Genomic DNA, 17,595 nt, shown 5'->3' on the forward strand with positions numbered 1-17,595 from the left:
ACAGTTTGAGGTGCGGCTGCCTAATGGGTTTTCCTCCTTGCTGTGTGCCCGTGGGAGGCGGCAGACAGAGTCCGTGGGGGTTAGGACACCCGACCCCCCCATCGCAGGGAAGGGGGAAGCCCAGCGATCCGCCTGGTTAGTTAGCCTGTCAGTTTCTGCCTGGTTAATTTCACTCCCGTCTAAGGTTTTCCTTCTCACCAGAGACCCCAATTCTCTTCTTCTTTTTTTTTAAAAAACTGCCGGCATTTAAAAAAGGGGGGGCAGTGTTTTTTCTTTCTTTCAAAGGATTCCCAGTTCTACGAGAAAGGGCTCAGCTTGAAGCAGGACATCGTGACGCCCCTGCACCTGATTTCAAGCCATAATTATTGTGGGTTACAATAAAGAGGAGAGAGAGAGATTCAGGTCATATGTGGTGTATGATTGCTTTCACCAATGGCCAACCACAGTTAGCCCGTCGAAACTGAGATTCTGAGAAACCTTGCCGAACCCTGGGCCACAACCTCTGACTCACCTTATTTTGCATCCTCCTCCAATATATTTGTGGGTAGCGCTGTGGGTTAAACCGCAGAGCCTAGGGCTTGCAGATCAGAAGGTAAAATCCCCGCGATGGGGTGAGCTGCTGTTGCTCGATCCCTACTCCTGCCAATCTAGCAGTTTGAAAGCATGAAGTGCAAGTAGATAAATAGGTACCCCTCAGGCGGGAAGGTAAATGACATTTCCGTGCACTGCTCTGGTTCTCCAGAAGCGGCTTGGTCATGCTGGCCACATGACCTGGAAGCTGTACACCGGTTCCCTCGGCCAGTAAAGTGAGATGAGCACCGCAACCCCAGAGTTGTCCGTGACTGGACCTAACGGTCAGGGGTCTCTTTACCTTTACCAGTATATTTGCTTATCTGGAATGTCTTCTTATCATCTCATAATGCCTTGGAGATGCAGTGTGTGCGTGTTTAGAAACAAGACTACTCAGCAAAGGTAAAATTTGCTTTAGTTGACCTATTTTACCTCTTTTACCTATTTTACCTATTTTACCTCTTGTCCTGCCCACCACTGGCAAGTGCCCCCCCCACCCCAAAAAAGCTATCCAGAAGAGAATGCAGTCCTCAGACTGAAAAAGGTTCCCCATCCATGATCTATTACAGTGGTACCTCGGGTTACATACGCTTCAGGTTACATACGCTTCAGGTTACACACTCTGCTAACCCAGAAATAATGCTTCAGGTTAAGAACTTTGCTTCAGGATAAGAACAGAAATCGGGCTCTGGCAGCATGGCGGCAGCAGGAGGCTCCATTAGCTAAAGTGGTGCTTCAGGTTAAGAACAGTTTTAGGTTAAGAACGGACCTCTGGAATGAATTAAGTACTTAACCCCAGGTACCACTGTACTAGAAATTGAGGAGAGCTGGTACTTTGAGACTGCCTCATCAATGTGCTTTGTGTCTGAAGCCCATTACCGGCCATGGACTGGATCACTCCCACAGAGACTGTCCGTGGAAAGGACTGGCACTGTGTTGGTCCTGGGGGGTTACCGTGCGGCGTGGTCCGAGGCTGATGCGGGGTCCAAGGTAAGGAGCCAGGCATGGTCAGGAACTCTGGGAGAGCAGGTCAGGGTGCTGACAGGAACAGGTTTCCAACGATGTTGCTCCTGCAACCTGGGACTGGGCTGACTGGCCTTTATCTCCTCTGAGGCCTAGGGCGGTCCCGGCCCACAGGTGACTCGCCTCCCCTGGCCTTAAGACAAGCACTCCTACTGAGAGAACTTAGTTCCCTCCACCTCTCTGCCCTGAGCCTCTGCAGCTCAGGAGAGGCTGGAGGGTTACTGGACCCAGAGGCAACCTCACCTTCCCCTGACAGGGCTGGGAGAGGAGCCCCTGCAGGCAATGGGTCCTCAATCACCTCCGGAGCCAGAGCGGATTCAGCTGGTGTCTGCTCCTGAGGATCCAGCACAGGTGAGGGCCCTTCAGATTCAAGCCCCTGCCCCGGCTCAGCTGGCCCTGGGATTCCTCCGGTTCAGCCTCTGAATCAGATTCCCAGGCCATCACAGGCACAGTGCAATGCCAGAATTCACATCTGCGCATGTCTGTGGCACTGGAAATTGCTTCTGCGCATGCCCAGATGCAAAAAATCGCACCTGCGCAGAAGCAATTTTCGGCATCTGGACATGCACAGACGTGATTTCCAGTTCAGTCATAACTTGGGTTACAGACACTTCAGGTTGCAATTTTTCAGGTTACAGACCGCCAAAACCCGGAAGTACTGGAACGGGTTACTTCCGGGTTTCAGTGGTCACGCATGCGCAGAAGTGCTAAATCGCACTTTGTGCATGCACAGAAGTGCCGAATCACAACCCACGCGTGCACAGATGCGCCACTGTGGGTTGTGAATGCTGCGGTTGCAAACGTGCATCCAGCACGGATCACGTTCGCAACCCGAGCATCCACTGTATCTGCATGTGCGCAGATGCAATATCCGGTGCTGCTCGGCGAGTCCCTGTGCTACGCCAGTTTAGCGCAGCGTGCAAGGGACTCACTGAGCAGGCAGCTCTGTTCAGCTCATGGGCCAGTAAAACAGTCTTCATGGGCCGCATCCAGCCCATGGACCGCACATTGCCGACCCCTGCTGTAACCTGAGGAGAGGGTGTGGCTTGAGTATGACCTGAGGAAAGTTCTGAGAGCCACGCAGACAGGACTGGAGGGCTGCATTTGTCCTGAGTCAGGGGTCAGGAGTCGAGGTTTTCAGCAGGGGGGTGATCCTCTGTCCCTCAGACCTTGTGGGGGACCAGGCTATATTTTGAAAAAAAGAAAAGAATGAATTCCTAGGTCCCACAAATAACCCACAGATGCATTTTAAATAAAAGGACACATTCTACTCATGTAAAAACATGCTGATTCCTGGACCGTCCGCAGGCCGGATTTAGAAGGCGATTGGGCCAGATCCGGCCCCCGGGCCTTAGTTTGCCTACCCATGGTCCTGAAAGCCTGAGGTTTCTCAGCAATAGTCTGTAGCCATTAATGGATCCTAAGGCCAGCTAAGCTTTAGTCACTGAGGCAACTTCTAGAAATATAGAGCTATTCATTCGAACATTTTTATAAGTAAGAAAACTCCCTCCTGACACAGTGGTACCTCGGGTTAAGAACTTAATTCATTCCAGAGGTCCGTTCTTAACCTGAAACTGTTCTTGACCTGAAGCACCACTTTAGCTAATGGGGCCTCCTGCTGCCACTGCGCCGCCACCATGCGATTTCTGTTCTCATCCTGAAGCAAAGTTCTTAACCCGAGGTACTATTTCTTGGTTAGCAGAGTCTGAAACCTGAAGCATCTGTAACCTGAAGCGTCTGTAACCCGAGGTACTACTGTATAAGAATTAGAGACCAAGGGTGCAGATTTTTAAATTTATTTTTTAAATGTTCCAATATTAATTGCATTTAAACTTTGACCAGAATGCATCCATGAATTATTCATGTGTGCCTGCATTTTGTAACACTCATTCCTCCCCCCTTCACTGCATTCCATCTCTCCTATCTGACCCTGAAAGCGGCGCAAATGATAGGATGTTTTCCTATGTTGTGAGTTAGCACCAGCAGTGCCTCAAGAGGTTCCAGGAACAGATACGGGAAAGCCTGGTTGTCTAGACACCTGCCAGATAAGTTGTAGGCTGAGACCACATGTTTTGAAACACACCAAGGAAGTTGATACCAGTGTGAAGTCATGCAACTTTATATTCTTTGATCTGTAACCTTTCTTTACGTATGTAGAAAGATATTTGGTGTTTTATAACTCTGTTGGTTTCTCTCCCTATGAATCCTTGTTCTAATTCTCCTTGTGGCGGACTTCTTAACTGGCAGTTTAGCTATAACAACCACGTTAAGTTGAGCCCTGACCTATTGCAATAGTTACAATAAACGCTGGTTCCCTCGATGGATTTGAATTAATTTCCTTAGCTCTGTGTTTCATTTAAAAGGTTGTTTCTCACCTGGGTAACGAAAAAAGTGATGTAGAAATAAATTCTTGCCACACTCCCAAGTTCCAGGTTTGTACTTTCCAGGCCTTTCTTTGGGTTAAAACCACCTCAGCAGGAACTTCTTGCAGCCAAAATGTTCACTTCACCTTACTGACTTTTGAGATTGAAAACTCTGTAAATATTGGCAAGCACATCAGGTATCATGCCCACTTCTTCTTCTGTTATGGATTGAGAATTGATGGGGGGGGGGGGGAGGCAGAATGCATCCTGCCTTCTCTCTCTGCTTATATCTGAATTAAGGTGACAGGAAATAATGAAGGAACTGTGATGCAAGAGGGGTGACGGCTCATATCTCGGGGTAATAAAGGTAAAGGTAAAGGTACCCCTGCCCATACGGGCCAGTCTTGCCAGACTCTAGGGTTGTGCGCTCATCTCACTCTATAGGCTGGGAGCCAGCGCTGTCCGCAGACACTTCCGGGTCACGTGGCTAGCGTGACAAGCTGTATCTGGCGAGCCAGCGCAGCACACGGAACGCCGTTTACCTTCCCGCTGGTAAGTGGTCCCTATTTATCTACTTGCACCCTGGGGTGCTTTCGAACTGCTAGGTTGGCAGGCGCTGGGACCAAACGACGGGAGTGCACCCCGCCGTGGGGATTTGAACCGCCGACCATGCGATCGGCAAGTCCTAGGTGCTGAGGTTTTACCCACAGCGCCACCCGCGTCCCACATCTCAGGGTAATACTACTGTACTATTGCAATGTTATCAAACACTTGTAATAGGCCAATAGACATTGGGCAGGGAGATGGGGCTTAGGCTAAGGGAGAGATAACACACCCTGCATGCAGGTGGTCCCAGGTCCAGACCCTGGCTTCACCAGTTGAACAGATCAGGTAGCAGTCGTTGGGAAAGGCATTGGTCTGAGATCCTGGAGAATCACAGCAGATCAGTGTTCTTGAACCTCAGGTCTCCAATGTGATAGGACTACAGCTCCCCCAGTCCCAAGCCAACTTAGTTAATGGTCAGGGATGATGGGCGTTGTTGGTGTCACAGACTAATGCTCTTGAACCTTGGGTCCCCAGATGTTTTTAGACCAATACTCTCACCAATCCTAGCCAGCTGTGACACAACAGACGAGCCAGCAAGTGGCCTGCGTGTGTGATCTGCATATGTGTGTACTACATGTGTGGTAAGAACACTTGTGTGCTGTGTACATGCAAGAATGTGGATTGGCAATACCTGCTTTTGCTGTAGCTACACACACTGCTGGCATGTGGTCATCCTCAGAGCGCTGCATACCAGAAACTGCAGCCACCATGCTGAAAAGCGTTTAGCATACAATTCATCTGTGATCCTCACTGCCTTAGGCAGCTTCCAGACTTCATTATTACTAATATTTTATTAAAAGAATTTCAGTTATATAAGATAAAGAGATAAAATAATAAGTATATATATATATATATATATATATATATATATATATATATATATATATATATATATATATATATATATATATATATATATATATATACACACACACATATATACATACATACATACATACATATCCCAACCTCCCCAGCCAGAGCTCAGGGCAACTAACACCAGTAAAATTACAATAAAACATAATGGGGGGGGGGACCAATTTAAAATACAGGTTAAAAATACAATTTAAAATGCAGCCTCATTTTAATAGTAGCCCATAGATCAAAACCGTAAGGGGAGGGAAACATAAGGGTCAGACTGAGTCCAAACCAAAGGCCAGGCAGAACAACTCTGTCTTGCAGACCCTGCAGAAAGATGTCAAGTTCCGCATGGCCCTAGTCTCTTGTGACAGAGCATTCCACCAAGTTGGGGCCAGTACTGAAAAGGCCCTGGCCCTAGTTGAGACCAATCTAACTACCTTGCAACTTGGGACCTCCAAAGTGTTGTCTTTTGTGGACCTTAAGGTCCTCCGCGGGGCATACCAGGAGAGGTGGTCCTGTAGGAATGTGGGTCCTAGGCTGCAAAGGGCTTTAAAGGTCAAAACCAGCACCTTAAACCTGACTCTGTACTCCACCGGGAGCCAGTGCAGCTGGTATAGCACTGGATTAATGTAATCCCATGGCAACGACCCCGTAAGGAGCCTTGCCGCGGCATTCTGCACCCACTGGAGTTTCTGGGTCAGCTTCAAGGGCAGCCCCACATAAAGCAGTTACGATAATCAAGCCTGGAGGTGACCGTCGCATGGATCACTGTGGCCAGATCAGGGCAAGAAAGGTAAGGGACCAATTGCTTGATACGGCGGAGATGGAAAAATGCCACCTTTGCTGTGGCTGCAACCTGCGCCTCCATGGAAAGAGAGGCGTCAAAGGTTACGCCCAAGCTCTTGACAGAAGAGAGAAAAGAAAAAGAGAGAGAAAAAGTGCAAAGAAAAACAACAAGAAAGAAAGATATAATGTAATATAGTACACTAAATATAATCAGTACACTAAATATAATGATTTCAGACTGTTGCTACTTTGCAGGTGGGACCCACTGCATACTGGCAAATTCAGACTGTAATTAAAGTGGAAGAGCTATAGCTCAGTAGTAGAACTGCCTTGAATGTACTACAGAAGGTCTCAGGTTTAATCAGAATCTCCAGGTAGGGCTAAGAGAGCTGAAACGCTGAACAGTCACTGCCAGTCAGTGTAGACAATACTGAGTTAGAAGCCAAACTTAACAGATGTGTATTCTTGTTATAGTTAACATGGAAGAGGCTACTGCTACAGAGCTGTTTTGCTGATGGGCAGATACTCAGACCACAGGAATACAACTGGTAGCAAGGGCTCTGTCTGATGTCATTTTCCCTTTCTTTCCTGGAGAGGAAGGAGCATATAGTACTTTCTGTTCTTCTCTCTTTTCCTTTGGCCACTGTTGGATGCAGATGTTTGCTCCAGCTGCCTGAAGCTGGTTATACTGTAAATAAAAGTATATTGCCTGCATAGTTACTGTGAACCAATGCAAGTAAGTGAATCTTATTTTTAAACTTACTTTACAAGTGTTGCCTGATTCTTTATTTAGCAGTGTAAGAAAAGGGATCCAGCTTACTTCATAGCTAGACTTGCTCAAAACAAGGTTTTATTATTTATTATTTATTGAATTTATATACTGCCCTATACCTGCAGGTCTCAAGGCGGTTTACAGCCTAATTCCTATGCTTTTAAGTGCACTGCCAAGGATGGGATTTTAGAACTCTCTACAACCCATACACATGGAGGCCTGCAAGATAAATTGAAATTAATATACCCTCTCCTACATACATACAGTGGGGGGGAGTATTTGATCCCCTGCTAAATTTTCCCGTTTGCCCTCTGACAAAGAAATGACCAGTCCATAATTGTAATGGTAGGTTTATTATAGCTGTGAGAGACAGACTAACAACAGGGAAAACCTCCAGAAACCCAGAAGACAAAAGTCAGAGATTGATGTGCATTATAATGAGTGAAATAAGTATTTGATCCCCTATCAACCAGCCAGATGTCAGGCTACCTGGTATCTTCACTGTATGTAATGAGCTGAGATTAGAAGCACCTGCTGTAAGGGAGAGGTCTTACCTGTAATCCCAGCTCGTTACAGTGCCTGTACAAAAGACACCTGTTAACAGAAGCAATCAATCCAGCAGATTCCAAACTAGCTACCATGACCAAGACCAAAGAGCTGTCCAAGGATGTCAGGGACAAGATTGTAGACCTGCACAAGGCTGGACTGGGCTACAAGACTATTGCCAAGCAGCTTGGTAAGAAGGTGACAACATTTGGTGTAATAATTCACAAATGGAAGAAACACAAAATAACTGTCAACCTCCCTCGGTCTGGGGCTCCATGCAAGATCTCATCTTGTGGAGTTGCAATGATCAGGAGGATGGTGATGAAGCAGCCCAGAACTACACGGGGGGAACTTGTCAATGATCTCAGGGCAGCTGGAACCATAGTCACCATGAAAACAGTTAGTAACACACTATGCCGTGAAGGACTGAGATCTTGCAGAGTCCGCAAGGTCTCCTTGCTCAAGACAGCAGATGTACAGACCCGTCTGCAGTTTGCCAGTGCACATCAGAATGATCCAGAGGAGAAGTGGGTGAAAGTGTTGCGGTCAGATGAGGCCAAAATCGAGCACTTTGGCATCAACTCAACTCGCCGTGTTTGGAGGAGGAGGAATGCTGCCTACGACTCCAAGAACACCATCCCCACCGTCAAAGGCGGACATATTATGCTTTGGGGGTGTTTTTCTGCTAAGGGGACAGGACACCTTCACTGCATCGAAGGGACGATGGACAGGACCATGTATCGTCAAATCTTGGGTGACCACCTCCTTCCCTCAGCCAGGGCATTGAAAATGGGTCAAGGATGGGTACTCCAGCATGACAATGACCCAAAACACATGACCAAGGCAACAAAGGAATGACTCAAGAAGAAGCACATTAAGGCTCTGGAGTGGCCTAGCCAGTCTCCAGACCTTAATCCCATTGAAAATCTGTGGAGGGAGCTGAAGGTTCAAGTACCGTATTTTTCGTCCCATAGGACGCTCCGTCCCATAGGACGCACCTAGCTTTTTTGGGGGTAAATAAGGAAAAAAATTTTTCCTTTATTTCCCCCCCAAAAGCAGGTCTGGGAAACTGAACCAGGTCGAGGAACAGCGGGATGGCGGTGCTGCGCCTCCCTGCTGTCCCCCGAGCTTGTGGGGCTGGCCAATGTCTGCCCAGCGCGAGGGGCGCTCTGCTTCAGGGTGCCCCGCGCGCTGGGCAGCAGGCTGCTATCCACAGCGTGGGGAGCCCTGCGGGGAACTCCGCTTCCCGGAGTGTCGGGCGCCCTGAAAGCAGAGTGCCCGGCGCTTCAGGAACACATCCGCAGCCTAGGCAGCCCTGCGGGAGTTCCCCGCAGAGCTCCCCATGCTGCGGATGTCTGTCCGGCGTGCGGGGCGCTCTGCTTCAGGGTGCCCCACCCGCCGGGCGGCAGGCTGCTATCCGCAGCATGGGGAGCCCTGCGGGGAACTCCTGCAGGGCTCCCCATGCTGCGGATGTGTTCCCGAAGCGCCGGGAGCCCTGAAAGCAGAGCGCCCGACGCTCCGGGAAGCAGGCTGCTATCTGCAGCCTAGACATCCCTGCGGGACCTCCCACAGGGCTGCCTAGGCTGCGGATGTGTTCCCGAAGCGCCGGGCGCTCTGCTTTCAGGGCGCCCGACGCTCCAGGAAGCAGGCTGCTATCCGCAGCCTAGACATCCCTGTGGGATCTCCCGCAGGGCTGCCTAGGCTGCAGATGTGTTCCCGAAGTGCCGGGCGCTCTGCTTTCAGGGCGCCCGACGCTCCGGGAAGCAGGCTACTATCCGCAGCCTAGACAGCCCTGCAGGAACTCCTGCAGGGCTGCCTAGGCTGTGGATGTCTTCCTGAAGCCTGGAGAGTGAGAGGGGTCGGTGCGCACCGACCCCTCTCGCTCTCCATGCTTCAGCAAAAGCCTGCATTCGCCCCATAGGACGCACCCAGATTTCCCCTTTATTTTTGGAGGGGGAAAAGTGCGTCTTATAGGGCGAAAAATACGGTAGTTACACATCAGCCTCGAAATCTTACTGACTTGGAGAGGATCTGCAAAGAGGAGTGGGACAAAATACCTCCTGAGATGTGTGCATACCTGGTGGCCACCTACAAGAAGCGTCCGACCTCTGTAATTGCCAACAAGGGTTTGGCCACCAAGTACAAAGTCATCTTTTGCAAAGGGATCAAATACTTATTTCACTAATTATAATGCACATCAATCTCTGACTTTTGTCTTCTGGGTTTCTGGGGTTTTTCCTGATGTTATTCTGTCTCTCACAGCTACAATAAACCTACCATTACAATTATGGACTGGTCATTTCTTTGTCAGAGGGCAAACGGGAAAATTTAGCAGGGGATCAAATACTTTCCCCCCTCACTGTATATGGTCTGGCTTGGCATAAGGCAGTTTGTCCCCATGGAGTTGGCACTCCTGTACAACTATTCCATTTCTCCCTGCAAAACCAGCCCTTTTGCTGTAAGTGATGAGAAAATGCAGAGAAAAGTGTGGAATAACTAGTGTCTGGTTTTTTCACATAGCCTTCCAGCAAACCAGGAAGAATGAATGTTCAGTAAACACTGGCCATTGTAGAACCCCACCACCATAAATGTGCACAAGCCATCAGAACCAGTGTTCCAAAACAGGCCATCTTTAAGCAACCACAGTCTGATAACAGAGAGGCTTGCCTTTTGATTCAGGATGCCTTGTGTCCAAAATATTACTCATGAATGAATCAACTACCTTGGACCAGCTGGGCAATGATGAATAAGCTACGGTTACAACAAGTCATTATGTTAAACAAAAGCCATGTTTCTCTGTTACTTATGCTGAGTAATACTATTAGTCTTTTACTTTCACATTGGAACTCAATGGGGGTCAAAGCACAGTGTTCCTGCCTATCAAAGAGTGCGTGTTGCTGAGCACTATACAGGGGGGGGGGGGGGCTTAAACCAAAGGAAAGGGCAGTCATTTGGACCATAGAGCAACTATAGCTGTGGAGTGCTGTAGCTTTTTATTGCAAACTGTGCAATTCATTAAACCCCCCATTAAAAGAGGATATAAATAGTTTTATCAGACTCAGTATTACCCATGCCACTAAGGAACAACACAGGGACCTTACATACCTTCATTTCAGAGCTTGCTCTTAATACGCCATACTATTAAAAAACAGCCCAATGTGTTTAGACATCCATTGTCAAGAGACTCGATTGAAACACAGCTGTATGGATACAAAATTACCTGGGGCACATCTGCCATGTTCAGAGAACAGGAATGTCATCTTATGAATCATACGAAGGGATGTGATATTTTGTATAGAGAGCTGAGTTTGTTTCCCAGCCTGGGGACATAATGTAGCGAAACCTACAGGCTATGGCCTATTAGTCAGCATCATGTGTCCTCAGCTCCAGATTTCAGGTCCGGAGAATGTTAACACATGTTGAAAGATTTGGGCTTCTTTCGCACAGAGAAGACTTGACAACACTTTTCAAATGCACAGGGCAGCTAGAGAATGAGTAACAGCTGCTACCAGTGCAGTCCTATGCTTGCTTACTGAGACGTATATAAAAAACTGACTTACAACAGTTCAAACAGCTGGAATATTTAATTGTCATTCATATTCCTAATTATTGTGTTTAGGACTGCAGCCTAAAACAGCATCACTATCAGCAGCAACAGATTCAGACTAGAGCCAGCTGGATTCCCCTCTCCCCCGCAAAATTGCAAATATTTCATTCACAATTCCTTTAGGTGTACACCTAAAAATATAACACATTGTTGGAAAGGTTGTGTACCACTCTCACTCTCTGCAAGATTCCAAGGGGTTCAGCGGTTCAAATCCCTGCGACGAGGTGAGCTCCTGTTGCTCGGTCCCTGCTCCTGCCAACCTAGCAGTTTGAAAGCACGTCAAAGTCAAAGTGCAAGTAGATAAATAGGTACCGCTCTAGCGGGAAGGTAAATGGCATTTCCGTGTGATGCTCTGGTTTGCCAGAAGCGGCTTAGTCATGCTGGCCACATGACCCGGAAGCTGTACGCTTGCTCCCTCGGCCAATAAAGCGAGATGGGCACCGCAACCCCAGAGTCGGCCACGACTGGACCTAATGGTCAGGGGTCCCTTTACCTTTACCAAGCACTCACCCAGGCTTGTATTCCCCTTGGGAATCAAGGCATGATGGAGAAATATGGTTTAACATGTATTTACAACATGGGTGCAGACAGGAGATAGCACATCCACTGCATTAAGTATTTATATTGATTTTTAATTTGAATTTTATTGCTTCTTATATTTCTATGAAAAAACATGTTAGATTTGAATTCTATGGAATTAAAATTATAGTACAATTAAACACAAAGCAGAAGCAATAAAAAGGTAGTGTTTCCCTTTAAAACAGTGTTTCCCAACCGGGGGCCACATGGCCCTCTGGGGGTTTCCTGGATATTTCAAGGGGGCCACGGGTGAAAATCACATAAATGGGGGGGGGCACAGCATGAGGCTAGGGGGCCACAAAGTGAGAAGTGAAGAAGAAAAATCATATATATATATATATAAAATCCTGATTGCCTCGTTATCTGCTTGGCCAATCACAAGCGGGTAAGGGCACCACCAGGGCCTATCATGCCTTTTTGCCACATGCATTTTATTCAAGCAGTCCTAGTTTGTTTTTTGACCAGCAGAGCTCATGATTGAGAGCCCCCAGCTCAGGTAAGTGTGGTGGTGGGGTGGCAATGAGTAGGGCTGGGCGAGCTGGAGCTGCTTGTTGTTGCCACCAGTGCTGGACCTGGTGGCAGCCTGGCCCCGGCTCTGCAAGGCCTGGGGTGAAATCCACCCCAGCGCCTAGTCAAGTGGGGTCATCTGGTGCTGCTGACTTGCATCTAGCAAATAACTAAGTGTCTACCCAGAAGAAAGCCACACTGAGTTCAGTGGGCTCTCCTCCCAGGTAAGGGTGTAGGGGGCTATAGTGTTTTATTCTTCTAGGCAGTCAGAGCTCCTCTGGATAACAAGATCTTTTTGCACCAGGTCAGTGAGGACCACTTGCTTTTTAAAGTTCTCCCATATATACAGAACTCCCTCTGCACCTTTTTTAATAATAATAATAATAATTTATTATTTATACCCCGCCCATCTGGCTGAGTTTCCCCAGCTACTCTAGGCGGCTTCCAATCGAGTGTTAAAAACAATACAGCATTAAATATTAAAAACTTCCCCAAACAGGGTTGCCTTCAGATGTCTTTTAAAAATAGGATAGCTTCCTTGACATCTGATGGGAGGGCGTTCCACAGGGTGGGTGCCACTACTGAGAAGGCCCTCTGGTTCCCACAGGTCATGTGGGTTTCCCTTGCTGATTCCAGTATCCTTCCAGTCAGGACCAGACCTGGAGGCAGGGATAGTCCTCAAACAACGACTAAATCTGCCTCCTCGATAATGACATGGTCTGGTCTTAGTGTAACTCCTCCTCCTGCCCGTGACCACTGAGATCGGGTGTCCCAATACATTCCCTGCTGTGGAACCTGCCCCCGACATTCTGTTGGCTGAGGCCCACTCCCAGGCAGCCCTGACCCTTTCCCCTTAAAAAGCAAAATACATTTTTAAAAAGTGTTAAAATGTGGTAAAACCCTTGATATGGATCAAGGGATATTGAAATTGAACAAAACTCGTTATGCAATGGCAGCAAACAATTACATTGGTACCTCGGGATGCGAATGGGATCCGGGATCTGTTCCGGAGCCCTGTTCGCATCCTAAACAGAACGTAAGACGCGTCTGCGTGTTGCCGCTTCAGCGCATGCGTGTGATGCCATTTTGACAGTCTGCGCTTGCACGAACGGCGAAACCCTGAAGTAATGCACTCTGTTACTTCCGGGTCGCCGCGGAGCGCAACCCGAAAATACTTACCCTGAAGCATATTTATCCCGAGGTATGTCTGTAATAGAGGGATGCAGGTGGCGCTGTGGGTTAAACCACAGAGCCTAGGACTTGCTGATCAGAAGGTCAGCAGTTTGAATCCCCGTGACGGGGTGAGCTCTCGTTGCTCGGTCCCTGCTCCTGCCCACCTAGCAGTTTGAAAGCACGTCAAAGTGCAAGTAGATAAATTGGTACCGCTCCAGTGGGAAAGTAAACGGCGTTTCCGTGCACTGCTCTGGTTCACCAGAAGCGTCTTAGTCATGCTGGCCACATGACCCAGAAGCTGTATGCCGGATCCCTCGGCCAATAAAGCGAGATGAGCGCTGCAACCTCAGAGTCGGTCACGACTGGACCTAATGGTCAGGGGTCCCTTTACCTTTACGTCTGTAATACAGAATCTGTAATAAGGAATGGATGGGAAGTCTGGTAGATAGAAAAAAACCACTTTAATTTTATGTTTTGAAGGTTACTAGCTGATGTACTAGGGATGCGGATGGTGCTGTGGGTTGAACCACAGAGCCTAGAGCTTGCAGATCAGAAGGTCGGTGGTTCAAATCCCCATGATGGGGTGAGCTCCCGTTGCTCAGTCCCTGCTGCTGCCAACCTAGCAGTTCAAAAGCATGTCAAAGTGCAAGTAGATAAATATGTACTGCTCCGGCAGGAAGGTAAACGGCGTTTCCGTGCGCTGCTCTGGTTTGCCAGAAGCGGCTTAGTCATGCTGGCCACATGACCTGTACGCTGGCTCCCTCGGCCAATAAAGCGAGATGAGCGCTGCAACCCCAGAGTCGGCCATGACTGGACCTAATGGTCAGGGGTCCCTTTGCCTGTAGCTTATGTACTAATTCTCTTTTTTTCTTTGGTGGTGATGGAAATTTATTTTCTTTTTCTGTATGGTGTGTTAATGTGAACAGTAACAATAAAAAATAATAAAGGGGGGGAGCAAAATACAAACTATACAATAACTTAACAAAATAGTGAAAGTAAAAACAAAGCAAGAAACAATTATGCTAAAATTGAACTACTCCCCGCCCCGACTAAACCTTTGTCCCACCCCAAACAGAAAGAAAATAATAAAATATTTTTAAAAACCACCATTCAAGGTGCAGCAGATTAAGAATACTTTTTAAACATTTAAAAACATTTTCGCGACTTGCTGCAGAGAGCTGCTCAGAGTATGTGTGAGTGTAGGTCCCTTGGGCCTGATGGAATTGGCTTGCAGCGGGGAGTGGTCTTCCCAAACACTCACAGGAGCAGCAACAGCTGTATATTGGACTGTATCTGTAGGTTTCCCCCTCTCTGTCAAATAACTGGGGTCAAATAAGTCTTGTTTACTTTTTATAATACATGGAAGATGGATCTCCCTCAGGAGGTTCTGGACTCTCCTTCCGTGGAGGTTGGATGGTCATCTGTCATGGATATGCTTTAGCATTCCATTATGTCCCTAACATTTTATGTAAATGTTTTGTATAAATTATAAAAATTATCAATAAAACATGTTCTATTTGCAAACAAAACATTTAAATAGCTACCTTTCTATCAGTAGGATGGGGGGGCATGGGTGTAGCCAAGATTTTTGTTAGGGGGACAGGCTTTTGTTAGGGGGGCAGAACCTCATATTTATATTTATTTTTACTTATTGGGAGGCAGCTGCCCCCTTTGTTTTGTTTTTTTAAATTTTTTAAATTAATTTTCCAAGTTTATAACAGACATATCAACAAACAAGAAAAACATCAAACAACAACACACACACACACAAAAACACATTTATCCTAACTGTAATAATCCCACTCTTGTTATCATTGTTGGGTGACTTCCTCGAATCCCCCTGGCTGAGTTTCCATATCAATCATTGTAGCAGTTTCCAAAACTATTTTCACATAATATTTACTTGGTCAATTAACAACTTTCTTTCTTTTCATTTTAACTTTTATCCATAGTCTTCTACATATCACATATTTAAATCCTAGGCCAATCTGTTACTCACAAGTAATTCTATTTAAGTTATCAGCTGCCCCCCTTTGGCTACGTCTGGGGGGGCACAGGAAGGAAATCAGGTCAGAAGGGGGCCACGGTCAGAAAAAGTTTGGGAAACACTGGTTTAGAAAATCATTTAAGAGGTCCCTCAAAACCCTCAGGGGGTGGGTTTGGGAACCATTGTCCTAATCAACAAAGCTATTGGGTTCACAGGGGGATTATGACCTGCAACAGGCAGTAGCTTATGGAAAAATAATTACAACTCAACTTCTGGAAGGCTTGCAGAGGAGCCTACTGATGATCCCAACACATACATACAGTAACTAATAATTTTAAAAGCAGGTTTGAGTAGTAAAGGCTTAGGGTTAAAGGTGAATCCTGAGTCTGAAAATTACTTAACTTAGAACACATTGGCATAACTTTTCAGTATAAAAATACATCCTATGAAATCAGTAGAGATGCTCTGATACTTCAAAGCCAGAGGAGAATTTAGCCCTAGGAGACGACTCTGTGACGGAATAGAAGATCAATAGAACTTGACAGGCATGCAGCTGTGTTGCTTCCAGTGACGTTAAAGCCCATTTACCTCTTCTGAGGAGTGATGTCAGCTAGGCATGAGTCAGAGGAAAGCAGTAACCTTAGTCAGTGTTCTATATTTATAAATTCATGACAAAAGAATAGTACTCTAGCCAGGATTGGCTTGTTATTGTTGTATGTCAAACAAATGCATGTCCTTTGGGACATCAACCTATGGGGGTCTCTTATGGTAGAAAAAAGTGGGATAAAATGTTAAAAGATTCTCAAGAAGTACATAAATGGTGATGGATCTCTGTTTAAAGCAGGAAACCTTTGGTCATCCAGATGTTGTTATAAACTCCAGTTCCCATAAACTGTAGGCAGCATGGCCAAGGTAAGGGATGATGAGAGCTGGAGCCCAGATACATCCAACGAGAGTATATTGGACAAGATAGACAGGAACACAATATTATATAGCTTTTCTGCAGCAAAACGTTTTTCACCAGATAACATTGCAAGCACCTAGGTGCCACAAACTATTCCACCAGTCTTTCTCAACAGGAAATGAATACATATTTGCAACATTTTGAGGGTTTAGCAGACATTTAACAGAAGTGTGTAATATAGGAAGGATCTTGCATCAAACAAGAGTTGTGAAAGAATAGGAAAATGATATTTTATATGAACAAAAAGATACTGTAAAGAGACACTCAAGTGTACTTATTTCTTGAGTATTTCCCCCCCCCCCTTATTTTCATTATATGGTTTGAGACCCAGCATGCAATCCAATTTCTGGTCTCTCTTCCCTTTCTTAATTTCAATGGCACTTATTCCCAGACACTGCTAGATTGCAACCTAGGATGGGGTAGGGGAGAACAAATTTTAAACCAAAACTTTTTAAAGTATATATAGTACTTAGGAGAAAATAACTTTGACATCAGACTGTATTTATTTTGTGTAAACCTGGTTAGAAGAATCAGAATAATCTCCTCTGAAATCTTTTTGAGAATGTCCAACAGTTAATGGGGAACATTTAATAGTACCAATCTTGCCTGCACCAAGCTTAGATTAGGTGAATTTTTATTTCATTAATACAGTATCTCATTTTCATTTTATACACCTGTGATTTAGGGGATTCCTAACAGAACCAATCACCAGCAAGCACTTGGTTACCTCCTGCTTCAGGAGAGCTAAAAAAAGCAAGATGAGCTAGTGGGCCCATTCATTCATTAAAAACATCAGTCTCTATTCTACCTGAACTCCAAAGCCATGCAAGAATTTGTTCGCTGCCCTTCCCACTTATTTATCTGTTAGATGTAATGCAGCCGAGCTCTAGTTTACCTTTCCCCTTTATCGCGCCAGTTTACTTTCTTCAGGGAACTTTTAATATGAGGAGCATTTCGTTTGGTGATCCTCCAGCTGTGAACATAGGAACAGTCCAAATATAGGCTTGGACATTTTGGTGAGAACTAAGCCCCTGAAGCAGAGGCAGGAACTTTTAAACCTCACATCAGCCCCAGCCAGTATGTCCAAGTGATGCCAGGGACTATGAGAGGTGTGATCCAGCAATGTTTTGGCGAGCACAGGCTCCCTATATCTACCTGGGAAAAAATGACTCCTTGCCTTCTGTGGGGACAAAGAAGTAGATGGCACTTAACTAAAATGTGGTAAAAGAAAGAGCAACTAATACAATAGGC

At 46.4% G+C, this 17,595-nt stretch overlaps 1 long non-coding RNA gene across 1 annotated transcript; it reads left to right on the forward strand.

Moving 5' to 3' along the window:
- Positions 1-10: 10 nt before the first annotated feature.
- On the forward strand, positions 11-401 carry LOC310753943. Its single transcript, XR_014543518.1, has 2 exons — positions 11-135; positions 286-401. It is a non-coding gene; the product is annotated as an uncharacterized lncRNA (long non-coding RNA).
- Positions 402-17,595: the final 17,194 nt, after the last annotated feature.

The sequence above is a fragment of the Podarcis filfolensis genome (assembly GCF_964270895.1).
Source record: "Podarcis filfolensis genome assembly, chromosome: Z".
Taxonomy (NCBI): Eukaryota; Metazoa; Chordata; class Lepidosauria; order Squamata; family Lacertidae; genus Podarcis; species Podarcis filfolensis.